Raw genomic sequence first — 14,840 nt, 5'->3', positions numbered from 1 at the left:
GAGAACAGTGTGGAGATTCCTCAAGAAATTAAAAAGAGAGCTTCCATATGACCCTGCAGTTGCACTACTGGGTATTTACCCCAAAGATACAGATGTAGTGAAAAGAAGGGCCATCTGTACCCAATGTTCACAGCGGCAATGGCCACGGTCGCCAAACTGTGGAAAGAACCAAGATGCCCTTCAATGGATGAATGGATAAGGAAGATGTGGTCCATATACACTATGGAGTATTATGCCTCCATCAGAAAGGATGAATAGCCAACTTTTGTAGCAACATGGACGGGACTGGAAGAGATTATGCTGAGTGAAATAAGTCAAGCAGAAAGAGTCAATCATCATATGGTTTCACTTACTTGTGGAGCATAACAAATAACATGGAGGACAAGGGGAGTTAGGAGAAGGCAGTTGGGGGAAATTGGAAGGGGAGGTGAACCATGAGAGACTATGGACTCTGAAAAACAATCTGAGGGGTTTGAAGGGGCGGGGGGTGGGAGGTAGGGGGAACCAGGTGGTGGGTATTAGAGAGGGAACAGATTGCATGGAGCACTGGGTGTGGTGCAAAAACAAGGAATACTGTTATGCTGAAAATTAAAAAAAAATTAAAAAATAATTTAAGAAAATTAAAAAAATAAAAAGAGAGGCAAATGAAGAAACAGACTCCTAACTACTGAAAACAAACATGGTTGGCAGTGGGTGTTGGTGAGAGGATGCATCAAATAGGTGATAGGGATTAAGAGGGCACTTGTGATGAGCACTGAGTGTTGTATGTAAGTGTTCAATCACCAAATTCTACTCCCGAAACTACTATTAAACTCTGTTGACTAATTGCAATTTAAATAAAAATTTGGTGGAAAAAAATAACATGTAGAAGCATTAAAAAAAGAATATATTTTTAAAACCATGCCATTAATACTAACAACAGAGTAACAAATAATATCAGAGTATATCTACTGAGGATGTATAAGAACTTTCTCAAAGAAAGTTATGGAACTTTATTGAGGCACATAAAAAAACACCTAAATAGTAGAGACAACCATATCCATGAACGACAGGTCTCAATAAAGATGGCATTTCTCCTAAAAATTCTCAAACTCAATGTTTGTAATTTTAATTACAACAATGTTTGTAAATGTATTTACAGCCAAAAGCCTGACAAGGTTTCCATGGAACTTTAAAAGTTTACCTTAAAATAATACGAGAATCTATCTAAAAAGGCAAAAGCAGCCAATGCTGCTGGAAGAAACAAAATGAAGGTGAGGTACTGTTAGTAGTTAGTTGAACAATCAGGTAGTCAGAGCCAGGGTCCCCAACAAGAAAATACAGAGTTAGGACAGCTAAGATAAAACCGCACTGACATCCTGTTTGGCAGCTTAGACAGGAGGGCACTGACATCCTGTTTTGCAACTTTTGCAGAAGTGACTTCTACAAAACATCCCAACACAGGGCAAGTAACCACAGAGCATTTGTCAGTATCACAACTGCAGAAAAGTAGCTCCCAGATCTCAGCCCAAAAGACCATCAACACGTGAAAATAATCGGATAGGCAGATGAGTCCAAGTTCAAGACCTGACTGGCACACCTTAGCAGCCAATCCAGAGCGGGCTCACACTCAGGATGCTCAAGATAGTCACGCAAAAGAGCTTATAAAAACCCCTAGATTTTAAAGCCCAAATGGCAAATCTCTCAAACCCCCTCTTTCTCCAGGAGTTTTTTATGTTCACTCAATAAACTTTGTTCTGCTACCCACCACTCTTAGTTCCTCGAAGCAGCGTGACCAAGAACTCCGGGCATTAAGGGAATAAAAGTCATGTAATATTTGCTGGGGTCTCTCCTGCAATCTCCACCATCACCAAGGACATCTAACCGTGAGTAGTGGGCAGCAAGTCTCTCTCTATCTCTCTCTTTTTGTTTGTCAGTACAATGGGCACCTGTCAGTCTAAGAGCAATTAGTATGACTGCCATTCTCAAGACTCGGGTGACAAATTCTCTGGACTCCTTTCAGACTGATCGCCCAACATAAGCTGGGAATGTTGGTTTGGTGAGGACTCAGTATTCCTTTGGGAGGAGATCACCAGATATGGGGAACCCAGGGAAAACCAAACAGTGACTGAGGGGTCCTAGCCGAGGCTACTCTTTGGTGGATACCCAAAGGCTCTCAAAGGACCGAGTTCCTTACTTGCCCATCCAGACATCTGGGAAGACACCCTCCTATTACCCTCTTCTTGGCTGACTCCTCCCTGGGAAGACAAGTGGAAAAAGCCTGGGATGGTCCCCTAGACATCCTCCTGCAAATGGTTTGGGCAGACTTCAAGGGATCATGCTCACAGTTCCCAGTTATGATGAGGAAGAGCCTCCTGTTTCAGGCCCTTCCTACCTCGGGTATGATTCCTAAGATCCCCCACACCCCTTCCTGTCTCTCAGACCCTTGAAAGGAACCTTCATATTGACCAGAAGGCTGGCCACTGAGACCTCCTAAGAGACCTGGCTCATGCTGTGCTTGATGAGGCCCCCCTTTTAATTCCCCTACTAGGGAAACCCTGGCATTGTCTCCTCTGCACAAATGCAGAAGCCAAGCATAAATGTTGTTTTTGTGTAAAGGATAGATATGTTCCTCCCCCTTCAGGCTTCTGTGTCTATACCATAAAAGGAGAGCTTCTATGTGCAGCAGGAGCCTCTTACTCCATCTTGCAAACTGTACTCCCCCTGCATGTTTTAAAATGGACACCCCAGTGGTTAGGCCATCTATATGTGGGACTAGCAGAACAAGGCAAGGGAACAAATGTCTACCTTGGTGACTTCCCACCTCCCATGTGGCCTACTTTATCCCTCCAGAAACTAGCTTCTGTTACCCTTTTATTGTGGCTATGTCAGAAGGAACAATTCTACCATCCCTATCATGCTGATGTAGTTTTTGAATGCTGGTGAGGTCCAGAGCCAATGGCCAAGAAAGAATTCTTGAGATCTTTCCGAGGCAAAATGGTGGTTTTACTAAAGCTTGGGGACAGGACCCATGGGCAGAAATAGGTGCTCCCCAGGGTTGTGAGGAGCAACTGATTATACATTTTGGGGTTGGTGGAAGGAAAAGGGAGAGAGGTTCCAAAAGGATTTTTACATGCTAAAGAAGACTCACAGGATACAGGAGGCCTTGCTCTTATCAAACTAAGGTTGTTTTTCCCCCTAGGAAGACATTAACATTAAGACAGGAGCTTCCTGGAGGAATATACTCTGTCTGCCTCAAATAATTGTCAATGGGTTGAAGGTTATAAAAACATTTAATTTTATCTACATTTCCCTCTGCCCTTGTTTCCCACATCAATGCCAACATTCAGTGGGCCAAAAAAAAGTCTAACACATCTATTAACTACTAAGGCAGTCTTACTAGGTCACAGTCAGTACCCCTTGAGTCTCATAGGTAGGAAATGAGGTCAGGGAAACCAGGGTCGCTCTCTGGAGGTAGGACCAAGCCTGGGTACACATAACTAGTCCCAGCACCTTGCAGTGATGACAGGAGCTCTGGCTGTCAGTTGTGTGAGTAGATATGACCACACATCAGGAAAGGATAAAGAGGAACTGAGGTGGGGATGCTTGTCCTCTCTTCCCAAAAGTCTTCCTGATCAACTATAAGAAATCAAGGTAAGGGATACTTTTCTTCTCTTTTTATAGATGGGCAATTTCCAACCAAAACCCGTACTCCACACTAACTGACTCCAAATATGCCTTCCTGGTTTATACTGGGGAAAAGGCAGTTCATTTTCTTTTGTTCTGAGGCATGGCTACAGTACAAGTTGGAGGATAACAAATGAGCACCTGGGGAAACTATCAATTATAATACTATTTTACAATTAGACTTGTTTTCAAACATGAGGGTAAATGGGGGTGAAGTATCTTATGTACAGTATTTCTGGGCCTTATGGAAAACAAAGGCCTGTGCCAACAGTGTAAGATCAATCCCAGCCTTCAGGCTGCTCTCTCTCATGACCTACCCACCACTGTGGGCAAAGGAATACCACACCAAAAGCAAGATAGGCAAATGGAGTCTGTAGAAAATTCTTCACCCCCATTTTCTCCTTCCCCAGGGTCTCAGCCTCCTTGTCTGGGTCTTAGACCGGTTTACACTACCTATCTGTCCTACCCTGAAACCTTACTGGTGCTTGGGAGCTTCTCACTCATTGATATCCTGGGTTAATGGCTATAAACCAAGCTAACTATCTCTGGTTAGTCTACCTCAGGAGAGGGACTTTACAGAATATTCCCAAGCAGCTGCCAAAACTCCCTTTGTTTCAGAGAAATTCCATCTTCTCTGGCCCAACATGGATTGCCTAATTCCACTTTGGTGGAAAACAAACAAACAAAAAACCATGGTGTCTGTTCATCTGTCCAAGCTGACAAGGTTTAGAACTCAGAAACTTCTTTCTCTGCCTTCTGGCAGCACTTTGCCTCTTTTATCTCCCCTTCCTCCTCCTCTTTCTACACCACCTTGGGTGTATACACCACTCTTCATCTGGTCAACCTCTTCATTCTTCAAAGCTGTGTAACAAAGAACCAGGCACTATAGGAATAAAAATCCTGTAATAGTACTTGCCTGACCAGATATCAAAGTCTTTTAAAAATCCACATTATTTATAGTAATCTCTAATAACAACAGAGGATAAGCAAATATAGCAAAGGCAGAGAATAAGAGCTTAGAAAATAAAAACTTGCATGTATACGAGCTTTGTGTATTACAGAGAAATTATTACAAATCAGAAGAGGAACATGCTTACTAGATTAAAGAGGCTAGGAAAATCAGTTATCTATATGGAAAATATTTAACTTAGGTCCCTACTCAAACTGATGAATTTTTAAAATATTTATTTATGAGAGGGAGAAAGAGAGAGCACACAAGCAAGGGGAGTGGCAGACAGAGGGAGAAGCAGGCTCCCCACTGAGCAAGGAGCGCAGTGTAGGACTGGATCCCAGGACCCTGGGATCATAACCTGAGCCAAAGGCAGATGCTTAACCAACTGAGCCACTCAGGCATCCCTCATATCAATGAAATTAATGACTTCTTAGGACAAGGCAATTTTACTCCTACATGTACCTCTTTTAGAAAAATTTCAAACATCTTCAAATAAAAACATGCACAATAATTGCCCAGTCATGGTAATAGCAAAAGAGAATTAGAAACCTACTGATCAATTCTCAATGGGAAACTGAAAAAATACGTTATGGTGCATTCATACAATGAAATCCATACACTGCATTTTCATACAGCAAAGACGAACAAATTAGATCTGTGCTTTTGAACACAGATAAATCCCTTCCTTCCCTTCATTAGAAGATTTCCTTTTATCTTCCAGGTTTCAATCCATCTTCCAGGAAATCTTCCCTGAAATCTCATATCAGAGTTAGGCCCGCCTCCCAGGTTTTCACACAAAAAGAGATGCTATATTGTTCCTTTCACAGCACCCACAGTTTTGTGTTTTAATTGCTGGTTTAATGTCTTTCTCCCCAACTTATCTGTGACCTCTGTGAAGGCTGAGATGGTTACCAACTGCCTCATGGGTGTAGCACCAGTCCTATTATGCCCAGCACATGAGAGAGGTTCCATGATGTTCCATAAATATTTGCTGAGTTAATGAGTAAACGTAGCAGAGAAGGATGCTTAGAGATACATACATGAAATGAACATCATCCAGAAGATTCAATGTAGTGAGGCAGAAACTTTGGGAAGATGAGGAGTGAAAAGGGGGCAAAAGGATGGAGAAAGCAGTAAATGAAGACAGAAAAAAGTCAGAATGACTTTTGTGTGACAAAAGCCAAGAACTTATGACAAGAGAAGCCAACAAATGCACATAAAACTATATATCCTTTCTCATCCCTCATATACATACACAAAGCCCAAACATAGATGCACATCCCTAAGAAGGTTGAATTAGTGTGGAATTCATATTCATCACTAAATAACAGAATTAGGGACACTTATGGAAGTTATTCAAAACTCTGAGTTTTCTAAATTAAATTAAATTACATGTCAAATTGAAAACTCATGTATTTATAAGCAATATTATTTAGAAAATTTAGAAAACAATAAAGAGAAGAAATAAGGAACAAGTATGAAGCAATGTAAAGATAAAAGGGTCTTTGAGGTAGAGGGACCACCTCAGAAACTCATAGGTTTGTTGGATGGATGGTTGGCTTAATATAATACACACCCATTAACTCACCACCCAACCTGAAAACTAGACCATTGACAACGACTTCATTTACTTCTATCCTTCTTCCTTATCATTTCCTCTGCCTCCCAACACCCGAGGTAACCACTACCCTGAATCTTGTGTTTTTCTACCTTACTTTTCAAAAATACAGTTGGAGCACATACATTTATTTCTAAAACACATATTGTTTAGTTTTAACATTCTAGAAAGGATCTTAAATGCTCTATAACCTTGGATTTATATCTTTCACTTAGGACATTATTGCTAAGATTCACCCACATTGTCATATTGAGTAAGGAACAGGTGGGGATAGTTGGGGGGGCGGGGGCTATGTGATCAGGCTCACAGAAATCCCCCAAATGCTGAGGTGTAAAGAAACCAGAGATAGAGGAACACACCAGATCACTCTGCCCTAGGTGTGTGGGGCAGGGCGAGAGGGCGGGCGGGAGTTGTCTTTTTTTAATGACAGTCACCTGTGACCAACAAAGATAACCAGACCCTAAAAAGAAATAAAATCAGTCCTCACTCAAACCAAGAAGTCACAAGAATGTTAAGGCTGCAAGCTCCCTAGTCAGTTCTAAATAAAAGACTGTCAGGGGAGGCCCTGTCAGGACTCCTTTCACTTCTGAGAGCTTTTTCTGTATCCTTGCTTAACAAAACTCTATCACTTTGCTCACTCTCCTTTGTCCACGAGATTCATTTTTTGACTCCCTGACACAACCTAGTTCTCCTTCCTCAATGTGTAGCTGTGGTTCATTTTTGGACTGTAGTGTAATATTACCTAGCATTATGTAAATATGCAAGAATATATCTATTGTCCCAGACATTTGTTTTTTTTTATTTTTTATTGATTTTTTAATTATTGATTTTTTTAAATATATCTGAGATAGAGAGAGAGCATGTGCACAAGCAAGAGGAGGGGAAGTGGGAGAGGGAGAGGCAGAATCCCCACTGAGCAGGGAGCCTGATGTGGGGCTTGATCCCAGGCCTTGAGGTCATGAGCTGAGCCAAAGGCAGACAATTAACCGAGCTACTCAGGAGCCCCAGATTTTTCTTTGATGAATAATATTGCTACAAACATCTTTAGTCATATCCCTTGATGCCAGATTATCTCTTGGACATATGCCCAGGAGTAGAAGTGTAGGACATATAAATGTTCAACGTTACAAGATAAAGCCAAACTGTTTTTCTAAAGAAGCTGTGCGAATTTACACTCCTACCACAAAAGTATATAAAATATCCAGTTGATACAAATCCTCTTTAACACTTGATATTTTCTTCTGAATTTTGCCAAATGTGTATATGACAAAATCTCAGTGTGGTCTTGATCTGCATCTCCCTAATCACTGTGAAGCTGAACACCTTTATTAGCCATATATCTGTGCTATTTATAAGCTTTGTCATTTGTTCAACTGTGTGGTTCAAGGTAGTTTCACTGGAAGAGAACAGAAAATCTTCTCGCTGAGCATTAGCATGGCATGTGGACTAGGGAAAAAAGACTTTTTCACCCCTATATTCAAATTTATTGACCAGGTGCAAAGAAGTTGCCTGGTGGTGGCATGTATTAAGGAGGGCACATATTACATGGAGTACTGGGTGTGGTGCATAAACAAAGAATCTTCGAACACTGAAGAAATAAAATTAAATTAAAAAATAAAATTAAAATAAAGGGACATTGAGAGGTGGGAGCAATTTTAATAGTACTGGCAACCTAGATCCAAACTTTCTACAGATATTTTATAAATGTCAAAAACTAATCAATAAATCAGTAAGGTGCAAGTTAAAGAAAAAAGGTGCAATAGTGGGCAAATTGTGGACACTTAGCTAAACCTAGGGAGCACAAATCCCTACTGAGGAGCAATGAAAGAGGAAATCATTTTATCATTTTCTCTCACTACCAGCCTTCCTAAGGGGAACAGTAACCATTCCTAGTGAAATGCTTAGATTCCTACCTAATTAAACCTTCTGGAAAACAGGCAACATATGAGGGAAAATCCTTGTCACCACCTTGACCCACCCTTTCTTATCATGGGACTGTCTACAAGTCAATTTTCATCCTGGTTCCTGACCAGGAACCTGAAACCCTGAAACCCTGACCTGAAACCCTTATAAATCCCTAAGTGATAAGAGCACCAGAAGCATCTTTTGTTCTAATCAGGCAATTCTGGGTGGGCTCCTGGAGGGTTTCTGGCTGGGGACTAGTTACCAGAAAAATAAAGCCATGATTAGAAGTTTGAGGTTGTTAATTCCAACCGTCCCATTCACCAGAGAATGGGAAAGGGCTAGAAATGGAGTAAATAATAGATCATGCTTATGTAATGAGGCCTTCATAAAATCCCATGGGCATTCAGAGAGCTTCCAAGTTGGTGAATATACATCTACACACCATGAGAGTAATACACTCCAACTCCATGGGAACAGACACTCCTATACTCAGGATCCTCCCAGATGAACCCTTGCCTATGTATATCTTCATCTGGCTGTTCATCTGCATTTTTTATCAAATGTTTAATAAACTGGTTAGTACATGTTTCTCTGAGTTCTGTGAGCAACTCCAACAAATTAATCAAACATAAGGCAGGGGTCATGAGACTCTCTGACTGTAGCCAAGTCGGACAGAAGTTATGAGTAACGTGAGGACCTACTGCTTGCAGCTGGCACTAAGTGGGGACAGTTTCCTAGGACTGAGCCCTTAACCTTGGGATCTAGCCGAAAGTATATCCAGGTAGGTAGTGTCAAAATTTAGTTAAATTGTAGGATACTCAGCTGCTGTCAGAGAATTGCTTGTTGTGGGTAAAACTACCACATATATGGTGTTGAAACAAAGACAGTTTTTCCTAACACCTCTGGTTTATCTGTCTTTTTTTCCTATTCTCCTGCTTTTCCTTTGTTGTCAGTTATCTCCCACCAGATTTTGGAATAGGCTGACAGAGTCTCTTAAAAGATATATTCTCTCAGCCAAAGATGAGCCAACTGGAAGGAAAGGATCAGGGGAAAATACCAAGGCAGGAGAGATCCTATGATTGCAGCTGCCCTTCTCTCTCTAATTGGTGAATTAATTGACTTGACTTCTGGTCAAAGGATTTATAGTCAAAGGACTCCACTCCACAAGACTTCATGCCAAAGCTGGGAGTAGGGTGAGAACATGAGTGAGGCAAGTGAGAGGCCTAGAGTGCAATCTTTAAGCATGCCTTCACTCTCAAGTTCCCTTGCAACTTGAGCTTCTTTGTCACTTTGTCCTAGTCCCAGCCCTGAGTGGGGTCCTGGGTGACTGACTATATTCCTGGGGATGTCTGGGTGAATTTCTTTTCTCTCACTGTATTCAGAATAAGGCTAGAATTTTTCAAATGGAAAAGTTGGAAACATAAGGAAAAAAAATACACACACACGTGGAAGCCTAGAGAAAAGTTGCCAAGGAACGCACATTAGCCACTTAACAAATAATCATGTTTATTTTTGTTTGTTTCGAATTTTTATTTAAATTCCAGTTAGCTAGCATACAGCCTAATATTAGTTTCAAAATTTAATAATTCATCACTTACATATTGAGTAAGTTATTTCTCCTTTTTTATCGTTTTCTAAATTTTCTAAATAAATTTTCCAGTGCTCATCACAACTGCCCTCTTTAATACCCACCATTCATTTATCCTATTTCCTACTGACCTCCCCTTCAGCAACCCTCAGTTTCTTCTCTATAGTTAAAGAGTCTGTTTCTTGGTCTCCCTCTCTTTTTTTATGTGTGTTTTTTTTTCTTAAGTTCAACATGTGAGTGAAATCCTATGATATTTGTCTCTCTCTGACTTATTTCATTTAGTGTAAAACTCCTAGCTCCATCCAGGTCATTCCAAATGGAAACATTTCATTCTTTTTATGGCTGAATAATGTTCCTGTGTGTGTGTGTGTACACCACATCTTCTTTATCCATTCATCAGTTGTTGGACATTTGGGATCTCTCCATAGATTGGCTATTGTGGATATTGCTGCCATAAGCATTCAACTGTATGTGCCCCTTCGAATCACTATGTTTGTATCCTTTGGATAAATATCTTGTAGTGCAATTGCTAGTCCATGGGATAGCTCTATTTTTAACTTTCTGAGGAACCTCCACACTGTTTTCCAGAAGGGCTGCACCAGTTTGCATTCCCACCAACAATATAAGAGGGTTCCCCCTTTCTCCACATCCAAGTCAATACATGTATTTCCCATGTTGCTAATTTTAGCCATTCTGATAGGTATAAGGTGATATATCATCATAGTTTTGATTTGTATGTCCCTGATAATGAGTGATGTTGAGCATCTTTTCACATGTCTGTTGGCCATCTCTATGTCTTCTTTGGAAAAATGTCTATTCATGTCTTCTGTTCATTTTTTAACTAGATTATTTGTTTTCTGGGTATTGAGTTTGATAAGTTCCTTATAGATTTTGAATACTAACCCTTTATCAGATATGTTATTTGCAAACATCTCACATTCCGTAGGTTGCCTTTCAGTTTTGTTGATTGTTTCCTTTATTGTGCAGAAGCTTTTTATTTTGGTGAAGTCCTAGTAGTTTAGTTTTGCTTTAGGTACCCTTGCCTTAGTAGACATATCCAGAAAGAATGCTATGGCCAAGGTCAAAAAGTTTTCTGCCTATGTTCTCCTCTAGGATGTTGATGGTTTCCTGTCTCACACTAAGCTCTTTCATACTTTTTTTAAAATTTTATTTAAATTCAATTTAGTTAACCTATAGTGTATTATTCGTTTCAGAGGTAGAATTTAGTGATTCCTCAGTTACATATAACACCCAGTGCTCATTACATCAAGTGCCTTACATCAAGTGCCTATCCTCCAATTACTCCCTCCCCCCATATCCCCCTCTTCAGTAACCCTGTTTGTTTCCTATGGGTTAAGAGTCTCTTATGGCTTGTCTCCTTCTGTGATTTCATCTTATTTTATTTTTCCTTCCCTTCCCCTATGTTCCTCTGACTTCTTTCTTGCATTCCACATAAATAATATGAAATCATATGATATTAAACCACTGAAATCACATGGTATTTGTCTTTCTCTGACTTATTTCACTTAGCTTAATACCTCCTAGTTCCATCCATGTTGTTGCAAGTGGCAAGATTTCATTCTTTTTGATGGCTGAGTAATATTTCATTGTACATATTAACCACATCTTCTTTTTCCATTCATTTGTCGCTGGACATCTGGGCTCTTTCCATATTTTGGCTATTGTGAACAATGCTGCTATAAAATATTAAAGTCTTTCATTCATTTTGAATTGATTTTTGTGAGTGGTATAAGAAAGTGGCACAGTTTCTTTCTTTTGCATGTTGCTGTCCAGTTTTCTCAACACCATTTGTTGAAGAGACTGTCTTTTTCCCACTGAGTATTCTTTCCGGCTTTGTCGAAGATTAGTTGACCATATAGCTGTGGGTCTATTTCTGGGGTTCCTATTCTGTTACATTTATCCATGTATCCGTCTTTGTGCCAATACCATACTGTCTTCTCCATTACAGCTTGGTAATATACCTTGTGATACCTCCAGCTATGCTTTTCTTTTTCAGGACTGCTGTGCTATTCATGATCTTTTGCAGTTTCATACAGATTTTAGGATTGTTTGTTCTAGCTTTGTGGAAAATGCTATTGGCATTTTGACAAGGATTGCATTGAATGTGTAGATTGGTTTTGGTAGCATAGACATTTTAGCAATATGTGTTCTTCCAGTACATGCGTATAGAATGTTTTTCCATTTCTTTGTGTCATCTTCAATTTCTTCCACCAGTGTTCTATAGTTTTCACAGTACAAATCTTTTACTGCTTTGGTTAGGTTTACTGCTAGGTATCTTATGATTTTGGGTGCAATTGTGAATGGGATCAATTCCTTTGTATTTCTCTTTCTGCAGATTCATTATTGATATAAGAAATGCAAGAGACTTCTGTACATTGATTTTGTACCTGCAACTTTACTGAATTTGTGTATCAGCTGTAGGAATTTTTTGGTGGAGTCTTTTGGGTTTTCTATGTCTGCAAATACTGAAAGTTTCATTTCTTCCTTGTCGATCTGGATGCCTTTTATTTCTTCTCATTGTCCTATTGCGGAGGCTAAGACTTCCGGTACTATATTTAAAACAGAGGTGAGAGTGGGCATCCTTGTCTTGTTCCTGATCATAGAGGAAAACCTCTGTTTTCTCCCACTGAGGATGATATTAGCTGTAGGTTTTTCATATAAGGCCTTTATTATGTTGAGGTGGGCTCCCTCCACCCCTATTTTCTTACGGGTTTACCATAAATGGATGTACACTTAGTCAAATACTTTTTCTGCATCTATTGAAAGGATCATATGGTTCTTTCTTTTATTAATGAGGTGTATCATGTTTGTTGATTTGCAAATATTGAATCACACTTGCAACCCAGGAGTAAATCCCACTTGATCAGTGAGAATGATTCTTTTAATGTACTGTTGGATTCAATTTGCTAGTTTTTTGTTGAGAATTTTTCTTCATGGATATTTGCCAATAGTCCTCTCTTTTAGTGGGGTCCTCATCTGGTTTTGGAATTGAGGTAATGCTGTCCTTATAGAATGAGTTTGGAAGTTTTCCTTCCATTTCTATTTTTTGGGACAGTTTGAAAAGAATAGATATTAACTCTTCCATAAATGTCTGGTAGAATTCCCCTGAGAGGTCACCTGGCTCAGGACTTCTGTTTTTGGGGAGATTTTTTATTATTTATTCAAATTCTTTGTGGTTAACAGTCTGCTCAAGTTTTCTATTTCTTCCTGTTTCAGTTTTTGTAGTGTATACGTGTTTGGGAGTTCACCCATTTCTTCCAGATTGCCAAATTTGTTGCCCTACAATTTTTCATAATATTCTCTTACAACTGTTTGTATTTCTGTGGTGTGGGTTGTTATTTCTCCTCTCTTGTTTGTGATTTTATTTATTTGGGTCCTTTTTCTTTTCTTTTTGTAAGTCTGGCTAGAGGTTTGTCAATTTTATTAATTTTTTTCAAAGAAACAACTCCTGGTTTCATTGATCTGTTCTACTATATTTTTTAGTTTCTATATCATTTACTTCGGCTCTAATCTTTATTATTTCCGTTCATCTGCTGGCTTTAGGTTTCATTTGTTGTTCTTTTTCTAGCTCCTTTGCATGTAAGGTTAGGTTGTATATTTGAGTTTTTTGTTGTTTCGTGAGGTAGGTCTGTATTGCTATATACTCTCCTCTTAGGACCACTTTGCTACACCCCAAAGATTTTAGACAGTTCTGTTTTCATTTTCATTTGTTTCCATTTTTTTTTAAAGATTTTATTTATTTATTTATTTGACATACAGAGATCACAAGTAGGCAAAGAGGCAGGCAGAGAGAGAGGGAAGCAGGCTCCCTGCTGAGCAGAGAGCCTGATATGGGGCTCGATCCCAGGACCCTGGGATCATGACCTGAGCTGAAGGCAGAGGCTTTAACCCACTGAGCCACCCAGGCACCCCTCCATGTATTTTTTTAAATTCTTCTTTGATTTCCTGGTTGACCCATTCATTTTCTAGTAGCATGTTGTTTAACATCCATGTATTTGTGGTCTTTCTAAATTTTCTTGTGTGTTTGACTTCAAGTTTCATAGCTTTGTGGTCAGAAAGTATGCATGGTATGGTCTTTTTGCAGCTGATGAGGCCTGTTTTGTGACCTGGTATGTGATCTGTTCTGGAGGATTTTCCTACTGCACTTGAAAAGAATGTATATTCTTTTCTGCTTTAGGATGAAGTGTTCTGAATATATCTGTTAAGTACATCTGGTCCAGGGTGGCATTCAAAGCCTTTGTTTTCTTGTTGAAGATGATCTGTCCATTGTTGTAAGGAGGGTGTTAATGTTCCCTAATATTATTGTATTATTATCAATGAATTCATGTATGTTTGTTATTAATTGTTTTATATATTTGGGGGTGCCCAGGTTGGAGGCATAAATATTTAAAATTGTTAGAGCTTCTTGTTGGATAGTCCCCTTTATTATGATATAATACTCTTCTTCATCTCTTGTTACAGTCTTCAGCTTAAAATCTAATTTGTCTGATATAAATATAGCTACTTCAGCTTTCTTTTGATTTCCATTTGCACGATGAATGTTTCTCCATTGCCTTACATTCAATCTCCAGGTGTCTTTAGGTCTAAAATGAGTCTCTTGTAGGTAGCATACAGATGGGTCTTATTTTTTGTTCTGTTTTGTTTGTTTGCTTCTTTGTTTTTTATCCATTCTGACATCCTACATCTTTTGATTAGAGAGTTTAGTCCTTCTAGATTCAGAGTAATTAGTGATAAATATGTATTTATTACCATTTTATTACTTGGTTTGTCTTTGTTTCTGGAGATGTTCTCTGCTTTTCTGTTGTCTTTGTCACTTTCAGTCTTTATTTCCCAATAAAAGTCCCATTAATAGTTCTTGCAGGGCTGGTTTTGTGGTCACAAACTCTTTTAGTTTTTGTTGGTCTGGAAAACTCTTTATCTCTCTTTCTATTTTGAATGTTAGACTTGATGGATAGAGCATTCTTGATTGCAGGTTTTTCCCATGTTGGCATGGGAAATGTTGGCATGTTGAATATATCATGTCACTCTCTTTTTGCTTGCCAAGTTTCTCTGAAGAGATCTACAATTAGCCTTACAGTTTTCCCTTATAA

At 39.3% G+C, this 14,840-nt stretch overlaps 1 protein-coding gene across 2 annotated transcripts in view; it reads left to right on the top strand.

Annotated features, from left to right (window-relative positions):
- Nucleotides 1–1,745: 1,745 nt before the first annotated feature.
- The window catches only part of LOC125079457 (interferon-induced very large GTPase 1-like), a 39,406-nt gene continuing 26,311 nt past the window's right edge, over nt 1,746–14,840 (top strand). For both annotated transcript variants that reach the window (XR_007121125.1, XM_047693057.1), the window contains exon 1: nt 1,746–1,865. The gene's annotated coding sequence lies outside the window, so the exon portion shown is untranslated. The remainder of the gene's footprint in view (nt 1,866–14,840) is intronic.

Source organism: Lutra lutra, chromosome 10, assembly GCF_902655055.1.
Source record: "Lutra lutra chromosome 10, mLutLut1.2, whole genome shotgun sequence".
NCBI classification, from domain to species: Eukaryota; Metazoa; Chordata; class Mammalia; order Carnivora; family Mustelidae; genus Lutra; species Lutra lutra.
The sequence above is the reverse complement of the archived record's forward strand: the minus strand, read 5'-3'. Positions and strand labels throughout refer to the sequence as shown.